This window comes from Spinacia oleracea, chromosome 4, assembly GCF_020520425.1.
Source record: "Spinacia oleracea cultivar Varoflay chromosome 4, BTI_SOV_V1, whole genome shotgun sequence".
Lineage (NCBI taxonomy): Eukaryota > Viridiplantae > Streptophyta > Magnoliopsida > Caryophyllales > Amaranthaceae > Spinacia > Spinacia oleracea.
The window spans coordinates 116,748,322-116,758,780 of NC_079490.1; positions in this window are offsets into that span (position 1 = coordinate 116,748,322).

Below are 10,459 nucleotides of genomic sequence, written 5' to 3' on the forward strand. Positions count from 1 at the left end.
TTAAAACTTATCATAAATTTACAATTTTTATGGTGGTTTTTAATCATAGGTTTCTAATTAAATTATAATTAATTATGAAAATCAAATTAATTCTAAATTATTCTAATTTTCAACAAATTAATCATAATTACAAATTAGATTGCATAATTAACAAGGCTAGGCATTCAAACTTGTTAAACATATACAGTAGGTCAATCAAAAATTCAAGATTTATCAACAAGAATCGCAAATATTTAATTTAACATCTTAAATTTACGAAATTTTGCATTCGAAAAACTAAAACCTTCGAAAAGTCATAGTTAGGCTTCGAATTTGAGAATTCTGGGTTCGGCAGAACAATACTATTTTTTTCAAAATTTTAGAATGCCTTTTACATGCGGAATTGACACAAAAATCACTCAATTTGGATGAGTAACGAAGAAACTGCCGAAAAACTGCGTACGTATAATTAAATAAACGCAATTTGCAATTAATTAACAATTACCAAAAATAATCACCCCTTTTAATTCTTGCAAATTTGTAATATTTAACCATGTTCATGCAATTTAGATTATGAAAATAATAAGAGGCTCTGATACCACTGTTAGGTTATGATACATATTACAATTCATAAATCATGCGGAAAAACCATTTAGCCAGGAATACATATTATTTACACATAATCATATAGCATATTTTAGATGCATACTCTTTGTTGCGTGCCTTCCCTAGCTGCGCCCGAACCGAACAAGAACAAGTCTTTAGGACTCCAAGTGTCGTCCCTCCGTAGATAGTCCACAGCACGTCCGGATCCGCCTTAAGATTAACCAACTAGAATCGCCCTTAAGGTACTAAAGATTTTCGGCACTTATGGTCAAGAAATGTGTCTGAATTTTCTCTCAAAAACTCACTTTGAATACTTGAATAATCTGTTAAAATATGTGACCCTAGGCACGTATTTATAGAGTTATGGAAAGGGTTTTGGAATCCTATTAGGATACTAATTTATTTAATTATAACCCTACTAGGACTCTAATTAAATAATCATTATCTAATAGTTTTAGGATTTAATCACACTTCGAATTCTGATTGCTTCAGGATTCCCGCACAAGCATTGCACGAGCACCGTACACCCGCGCAAGCCTTGCGGCCCACGCTAGGCGCACAGCGCTCGGCCCATTGCTGCGCTCCGCGCGCGCGCCCAAGGCCTTGGCTGGGCCTGGCCTTGCGCTGGGCCTGGTCGAGGCCTGGCGTGCGCTGGTGCGCGTTGGCTCGCTGGGCGACGGCCTGGCTTCGTGCTGGGCCTTCGTCTAGCGGGCCTCGTCCGATGCTAATTCGTACGATACGCTTCCGATTAAATTCCCGATTCCGGAATTCATTTCCGATACGAACAATATTTAATATTTCCGATTCCGGAATTAATTTCCGTTTCGAACAAATATTTAATATTTCCGTTTCCGGAATTATTTTCCGATTCCGATAATATTTCCGATTCTGACAATATTTCCGTTTCCGGCAATATTTCCGATTCTGGCAATATTTCCATTTCCGATAATATTTTCCGATACGTACCATGTTTCCGTTTCCGGCAACATCTACGACTTGGATAATATTTATATTTCCGACACGATCCATATTTCCGTTTCCGGCAATATCATCGTTTCCGGAGTATTCATTTCTTGCCTGTGACGATCTCAGCTCCCACTGAAACCAAGATCCGTCGATTCCGAATATCCATAGATGGAGTATTTAATGCCATTAAATACTTGATCCGTTTATGTACTATTTGTGTGACCCTACGGGTTCAGTCAAGAGTAAGCTGTGGATTAATATCATTAATTCCACTTGAACTGAAGCGGCCTCTAGCTAGGCATTCAGCTCACTTGATCTCACTGAATTATTAACTTGTTAATTAATACTGAACCGCATTTATTAGACTTAACATTGAATGCATACTTGGACCAATGGCATTATTTCCTTCACCTTTCACTTCTGCACTTTCAATTATGCAATTTCAATAACGCCTTTCAATATAGAACCTTTCAATTCCGCACTTTCAATTATGCAACTTTACTTGCCTAGTCCTTCTAGGCAATGTGGTTTCATCACCTAGCCCATTTCTAGGTGGTGTTGTACTTTACTAATTATGCACTCATTTTCTATTGTGATGTTGCCTTACTTGTTTATTGCTTTCATCACCTCACATGCTAAATACAAAATACAAGGTTACACCACGGTTAACGAAGATAATTTCTTGGACAAACCGATCTTAGGTACCCTTAAATTAACTTTAAAGCAAAGTGGTTACGATACAAAGTAGAAATTCTATTTGTTCAAAGTTCTAAATTCGAACCCACATAGTGTTAAACTAGGGTATTTTCAAAAATGTTGTGCCACGCATTTGAATTATTTCTAAAGATCGCGGAATAAGCATCTCGTTCCCTTGCCCGGATCTCACCCTTCTGTTTCTAAGATTCAATGCCTAATCCTAATAGAGTCACTTTTTGGTCCTTCCAAACGGGACCCTTAAAAATGTTTGGTGGCGACTCCTTCAAAATCCAAAAATACAAAGGTTTCTAAAAACCTCCATCGTAGGGGAATACACTACGGGAAAAATACGAAAAAAACCCCCTACAATACCTCAAGTATGAACAATGGGGGGAGTCATGCCGGAAAACTTGTACTCCTATAAATGATACAAGACGTTGTTTCATTCTTATTTTTATGCGCTGGAATTCCGTTGGTATGGTCCGACCTTTGGTATGGTCCGATATTTAATTTATTATTATTTTGGTGTTTGGTGGGCTCCCAACACCCTTCCTTTTATGGATATTTTCTTTATCCCGTTCGAAGCTTATTCTAAATTAATCTATGAGTCAAGAGTCGTGTCAAGCGTCGAGTCTTGTCTCCATGAGTGTTTGTGTATTAAATGGCTTTTGCATGTGGATTATTAAATTTTTTGAGTGAAGCATGTTAGGCTAAGATTTCATTCTAGATTATTTGTACTCAGCTTTCGCTGAGTTCGTGCTTCATGTTTCCTTTAGTCATGGCCCTTGCCTTAATTAGGGGTGTTCATGGGTGGTTAACCGTCCCGAAACTTGATTCGGTTCGGTAACCGAAAATTTCGGTTCGCCATTTTCATGAACCGTAACCGTACCGTTTAAACGGTTAACCGCGGTTTCGGTACGGTTACCCAGTTAACCATAAACCGCTATTAAATTATTTATTTTTATTTTGGATCACATTTATCGTATTATTCTTTTACAAAAAAAAACAATTTGAAATAGAAGATCAAGTCAGACAAAAATAAGTCTAAACAACGTCTAAAATTACACAAGTTCATTGTTTCAAGAAATGACTAATGAGCTAAGAGCCTAAGAAGTAAGTACACTAATTGGGCTAGTTGTGCACAAACAAACATTTTTTTACTTAAATACTTTACCTATAATTTTGTGATTTTGTAACCCCCAACTAAATTAAATTGAATAATTTTTTTGAAAAAATAAATTTCGGTTTATTCGGTTAACCGTTTTGTCAAAAATTGTAACCGTAACCGACCCGTTTAACCATTAATTTTGCCGGTTCGGTTACCATAACCGTTTATATTACTTTTCCGGTTCGGTTTACCGCCCATTTAGGTCGGTTTTTTCGGTTTTCGATACAGTACGCGGTTACGGTTTTTTATGAACACCCCTAGCCTTAATGACCCTATGACGATTCATCATTGCATTTGCGTTGTTGGGGAGTAGATTTTAATTAACAGGTTTGAAGAGATAACTTGCGAGAGAAGTTATCGAGCATGTGAATGAGTTTGAGAGATGTTTTACTCTTGCATAATAAACTCTATTATTATTCTATAGTCATGACTACTTAAACTTTTTGTTAATGGATTTTAAACTCTTTAATGTTTTGGTTTTGGGTCGTAATGGTTCCGATTTGTATGGAGTCCATTAACTATTGTTATGTTTTGAAAGTTAGTTAAATTCCGCTACGTAATTCTGGTAATTGCCTTAACCGTTATCACGGTGGCTGTAATATCTTAGTAATTCCTTTATTTTAAGTTGGAAAATGGTTTTAGTAAAGCAAGGAATTGTTCGAGTGTTACAAGTAGAAACTGATGCATCATTTTTTCTCTAGGGGGGAGTGCTCCTGCAAGAGGGGCATCCAGTTGCCTTCGAGAGTCGAAAGTTGAATGGGGCTAAGAGGAAGTATGTTGTTGTAACGCCCCGACTTCTAAACTCCATTAATTAGGTTAATTATCTTTAATTAGCAGTGGAAACCATAACTTAGTCGGAGCGTCACATGCCATATCTCCCTCGCGGGAAATACATGGCGACATACCCTTTATAAATTACTAAATAAACTTTAATAATAAATACTTCGAACATTGATTAAAGATTTATATTAAAATCTAACTCAAATCATGAAATCAAACTTAGAGTTTCATTAATACACCCATTATTACTAGTGAGACATAGTTATCTTTACTAAACATCGATCGTGAATTTGATGGTTGCATCCTCACTCTAAGGCATCCCATGATCTTCTTCGTACCTAAAACAAAAGCAACATCGTGAGCCGACGCCCAGTAACATACTACCCTAACAACGTATATTCATTTCAGTTCATTTTATTTACTTTGCAATCAGGGAGAATAGAATATAGTAAAACACCTTCATAAATGCATTATAATAAAACATCATTTATAACTTGAAACTTTAATAGTTCCCATTTATCTTTCATAAAACCACCATTTTACTTGGTAACTGACAAGTTAGCCTTTCGGGACGTCTCCCACCTTGCGATAGTCCTCAAGGAGTACTCTCCCTTGTTTACATACGCCCGTACCTAAATAGTTTCTCTTTTAGCTTGCGGTAACCCTCAAGGAGCACTCTCCCTTGTTCGGTGTCCTGCGGTACGGCGGTACGTGCACGACCTATAAATAGTAACCTCACTAACTGCCAGAACATGTTACACTTTTATTTATCATGTTTCGTATCTTATTCGTAACTCATAAACATCGTTCTTATAAAATCATACAAAAACATGCTTGAATATATTCATCATAAAACACACTTTTATAAACACATTTCATATCCCACAATCCATTAAAACATATCATTATAAACATATTTCAAAAATCATAAAACACGGTTTATAAGGGGACTGTGGGTGTTAGAAATAGATGTTACTTCAACCGTAGTTTATATTTCCTGTTCGATGGACTGTTCTTCCTGAGCTCCAAGTCTGATTCTTTCAGAATATTAAATCATTGAATTAGTTATTAAAATGATAAATAATCTAAAATAGATATTTTATATAATAATTTTTATAAGTAATGAATTTATATAATAACGAATTTTGATAAAAATATAATTCATGATTTAACGAAAATATTATTAAACGAAATTTCAATCGATATATATATATATATATATATATATATATATATATATATATATATATATATATATATATATATATATATGTATATGTATATATATATACATTTCATAAATCGATTTACATGAAAATATTATTTAAATTTCATTTTTAATAAATAAATCTAGTAATTTATTTTAGTAAAATCGATAATTAAACCTGAAAAATAATAAACAATTTTATTAGTAAATAATTATATTGTAGAAATTCATTAAAATGTATATATTGATAAATTGAAAATCTGAAATTTTAGATTGTCTTACCTAAAGCTCAAAGATCTAGAGTTGGGCCAGCTTGATATGGGCTTGGTATGTGAAATAAAAGTAAGGTTCCAATTTGGAACCTATTTCACACGAAAAGGGAGCACGGAGCAGGGGAAATCAAGGAACAGGGGAGAACGAAGAGGACGGAGGGGAAGGTGGTGACCGGAGGTCTGGGCGGCTGAGCTCAGGTGGTCCGACGCAGCGGCAAGGAACCGCGCCGGAGAGGCGGCGGTGGTGGTGGTGGTTTGCGAAGGAGAAACAACAGAAAAAAGGGGGAAGAGGAAAGTCGCGCAAAACAGGGAATTTGTGCGGTGCTGTGGCAGTTTAGGGGTGAGCGATGGTTGCGCAGATAAGAGGGAGGGTGTAGCGCGGCGGAACAGCGGTGCCGGCAGCTGAGCACGGGGGAGAGTAAAGGCAGGGGAGGGTGGTGAGCGTGCAAACAAAAGAGAAAACATGGGAGTTTAAGAGTGGTGTTTTCCGGTCAGTTCTGGGTGGAGAGGGAGGTGGCGACAGGTTTGGGAGTTGGTGTGGGTGCGGGTGGCTGGGAATGATGGTGGTAGTAGGTGGTGGTTAACGGTGGCGGTGGTTCGACAGAGAAGAGAACAAGGGAGGGATGATTGAAATTGAATTTTGTTTTTGTTGTTGAAATTCCATCTCAATTTTCTGGTTTTGAAGACATGTAGAGTGTAGGAGAAGGAGAAGAACTTGGGGCTTAAGCAAATGAATATAGACAGATTCAAGGGAAGAGAGGAAGGAAGGAAATTTCTTCCTTCTTACTTTGTACGTGGAGAGCAAGGAAGAGAATAAAATTGGAAATTTTCTCTTTAGGGGTATTTCGGTCATTTCACAAAATTAGGCAAAATTTCTGAAATTCCATTTTTATATTTAGAAATTGACAAAAATAGGAATTCTTAGTTAAAACAAGTTTTGAAATAATTCTTTATAAAATATCGATAACATAAAATAAATTTAGTTTTCGAATAAATTAAGAATGTTCCGAAATTATTAAAAATTCGAAATAAATAAGAGTTTAAGCTCGTAAAATTAAATTATAAAATCTTAAAATAAAGCGTATAACTATATTAAAATTCATCGCAATAAAACTTCGTTATTTAAAATCATAATTTGAAATTAGGATTTAAAATGGTTTTAAGCTAAAATAAAAATAATTTATCATAATTAATCAAGTTTTAGAAATTCGGGGTATTACAGCTGCACAAGTGAAAGAACTCTTGGAAATTGTTCATTGTTTGAGAGGATGAAGACATTATTTGTTAGGCTCAAAGTTCATCGTCCGCCCGGACAACGCAGTAGCCAGCCACTTCCTCACCTAGTCCAAGTTGACAGGCAGGCAGGCTCGACGGCAGGAATTACTTACAAAATTCGATGTAGAGTTCACATATTGAACTGAGTGAGAAAAAAGGTTGCATATGCCCTAAGTCAACGTGCCGACTTAGCTCCTTTGCGCAGAATCGCTCCGTTGTCGGCAAGCAACGTAGCCACATCTGTCCAAGATAAAGTCAAGCAGCACCTAGAAGGGGATCCTATGACGGATACCATAAAGAAGATGGTAGAAGAGGGGAAGCCCAGAAACTTTTGGATGGAAGATAATCTCATCTACACCAAAGGCTACAAACTGTTCATCCCAAAATCTGGAGGCCTTCGCCGCATGCTCTTGGAAGAATTTCACGACACCTTGTGGGCAGGTCACCCCGGATGGCAGAGAACGATCCAATCACTGAACAACCCTCCTCAAGCCAAGTTAACTCTCAGCTTTCTCTCCTTGGGTTATTACTGGCCTGGAATGAAAGAAGATGTGATTGGCTATACGAAGACTTGTCTCGTGTGCCAACAAGACAAGATTGATAAACAGAAATCCGGAGGCCTACCAGAGCCACTCCCCATCCCCACTCGGCCACGAGAGAGTGTCTCAATGGACTTCATCAGTGGATTACCAAAAGTTGACCAATTCTGCTCTGCAATGATAGTAGTTGATCGTTTTTCCAAGTATGCCACCTTTGTGCCGCTACATAAGAGATGTGGTGCTGAAGAAACTGCTGCTCTATTCTTCAAGCACATAAGTGATGTGGTTGCCGAAGAACATTTTCAGCGACAAGGATCCTAGATTCACAAGCATATTTTGGTCAGAGTTATTCCAAATGATGGGGTCAGCGCTGAACATGTCATCAAGTCACCATCCCTAATCCAACGGGATAAATGAGAGATTCAACAGACTCTTGGAAGAATATATGCATCACTTTGTGAGTGCTAACTAGAAATGTTGGGTCAGACTCCTTGATGTGGCACAACTCTGCTTCAATGCTCAGAAAAGTTCTGCATCTAACACAAGCCCCTTTGAACTGGTGATAGGACAACAACTCCTTCTACCACACATGGTAGCGGGAACTGAAGATGGAAGAAGCCATCAAGCTCGAGATTTCACAAAAGAATGGGAACAGAATACTGAGATTACTCGTGCATACCTGGAACGAGCATCGAAGCGCATGAAGAAATGGGCCGATCAAAATAGAAGGCCAATTGAATTCGATGTGGGAGATTGGGAGATATGGTAATGGTGAAGGTGTTACCGGAACAACTAAGATTCCTCAGAGGCAGAGATCGCAGACTCGTCAGAAAATATGAAGGCCATATCCGCATCACTAAACGGATTGGGAGGAGTGCTTACAAAGTTACAAGGTTGAACCTCCTACACGGATGAAGATACAGGTGTTACATGTTAGCAGGCTCAAACCCTACTATACAAATGAAGAATATTCTAACCACAACATCAACACCCGCACCAACATCAAGCTCCGACAGCGCGCAACCACCTTAACTGAAGACTGAAGCAGCTCCACTATGTTATTTCTTTCTTTAGTTTCTTTTGTAATCTTGTAAGTCGTCGAGGACGTCGACATCTTTAGTGGGGGAGGATGTTAGAATCTAACCTTGCTTTCCTTGTACTTTTCTTATATTTCCATGTATTTTTCTTATCTAAACTTTATAGGACTTTCCTTTTAACTTTCTAGGCTTTAGATAAGATTATTTTGTTACTGTCATTCCAGTGTTCAATGGCAGTTTTTAGCTTATTCAAAATAAACCTCTATGAGGGGTATGAACCAATACCTCTCACCAGAAGTTGTTTTTTCTTAATCGCTAGCGTTATTGTATGACTTTATAGATATTATGTTGTCGCTTGTTTTTAAACTTTTGTGCCCCAACAAAGTCTCCCGAACAGATGCACTCGCGTCGTCAGCCCCACTTGTGACTGTTGTGCGCACACAAGTGCCCGATCGGCACCCGCATCCCATTCTTGTCGCCAATAGACAAGAGCGCCCCTTGTCAGAAACCTTGCTCGCTCATGCTTGACGAGCCTCTCTGAATTCGTTTCGCATAAGGCTTGTGCCCCTACTGCCCAATAGGTAGGAGCGCGCTGTACGATCCGATGCCCAAAACATTCGGACCATGACACTGGGTCACGATGCTCAAATCGAGATCTTGTTTTCCATTACCTTCTTTAGTAACGTAATTGCTCCCTTTCTTTGTTTTGGTCACTAATAAAGGAACACAAGGGCATAGTGAATAGATTTAGAGGAGAGAGATCGAGCTGGGAGTAGGAAGAGAGGAGGAGCAGCAGGAAGCAACAACGACAATGGTGGAGATGGATGGTCTTTAGGTGGTGGTAGTGTTAGTGTTGGTTAGGTTGGAAAAGGAGGAGATTGAGAGGTGGTGGGGGTTTGAGGCGATGTTGGGTTAACAAAAGGGTTCAAAAGGGGTGGCGGGAGGTGTTGGAGGTTGGGAGAAAGAGGAGAGGAGCGCGAGATGAATGGTGCCGTAGACTAGAAGGCGGTGTGGAGGTGTTAGGGGAAATGGTTGGTTGGTGGCTGGCAAAGGAGAAGGATGATGGTGTGGATAAAGGTAGGGGAAAGAAGAGGGTATAAACTAACGAAACATTGACGGCGTTTTGCCATTAAGGGAAAGTCGTGAATATTTTATCACCTCAGGAATATATGGTCAATTTTTCAAAATCTCGGGGGTATATGGTGAAATATTGAAAACACGAGGTGTTTGGTCAATTAAGTTAAAACTCGAGGATATTTTATGAAAAAACCGTTTTATTTAAATAAAGTACTGACATATCTTTATTATTTTCACTTGAAAAGGCTGAAATGTTCTTACTATCACGCACGAAAGACGTATAGTACACTCGTGATACGGAAATGAAAACCATAACGGCTGTGTACACGCAAAGCTGTCAAAAACTGACCCGATCTGAGAACCCATCATGAACCTACTCAAACCCGTAACTAACTGGGACCCGAAATGTTGTTTAAATAGGAAACCCATAACCCGACCATATATGCCCGCAAAATCGATAGGCGATTTAATTTGGCCAGATACTGTATGACCATATCTGAACCCGACCCCCGACTAGAAGATGATCGATAACAGAATTATATTGACCCGACCAAACAATTATTTGGACCCGATTCGACACCCGACTCGACAATGATCTAATCCCGTTTATAACCCGACACAACCTGATAGTGACCCGTTGTCCAATTTAATCAGACTTGCTGATAACCCGACTTGTCATTGACCATGATAAATAGTAACCTCAAATCTCAATTCAACCAAATCATGTGAACCAACTCGAAATAACTGAAAATTGTATGTATATATTGACTTGACTCGAAATCCACATTAACTTTATATATGATTGACTTGACAAGAACACACGATAAGTCGATGACCTGATCGATTTGAATAAAACT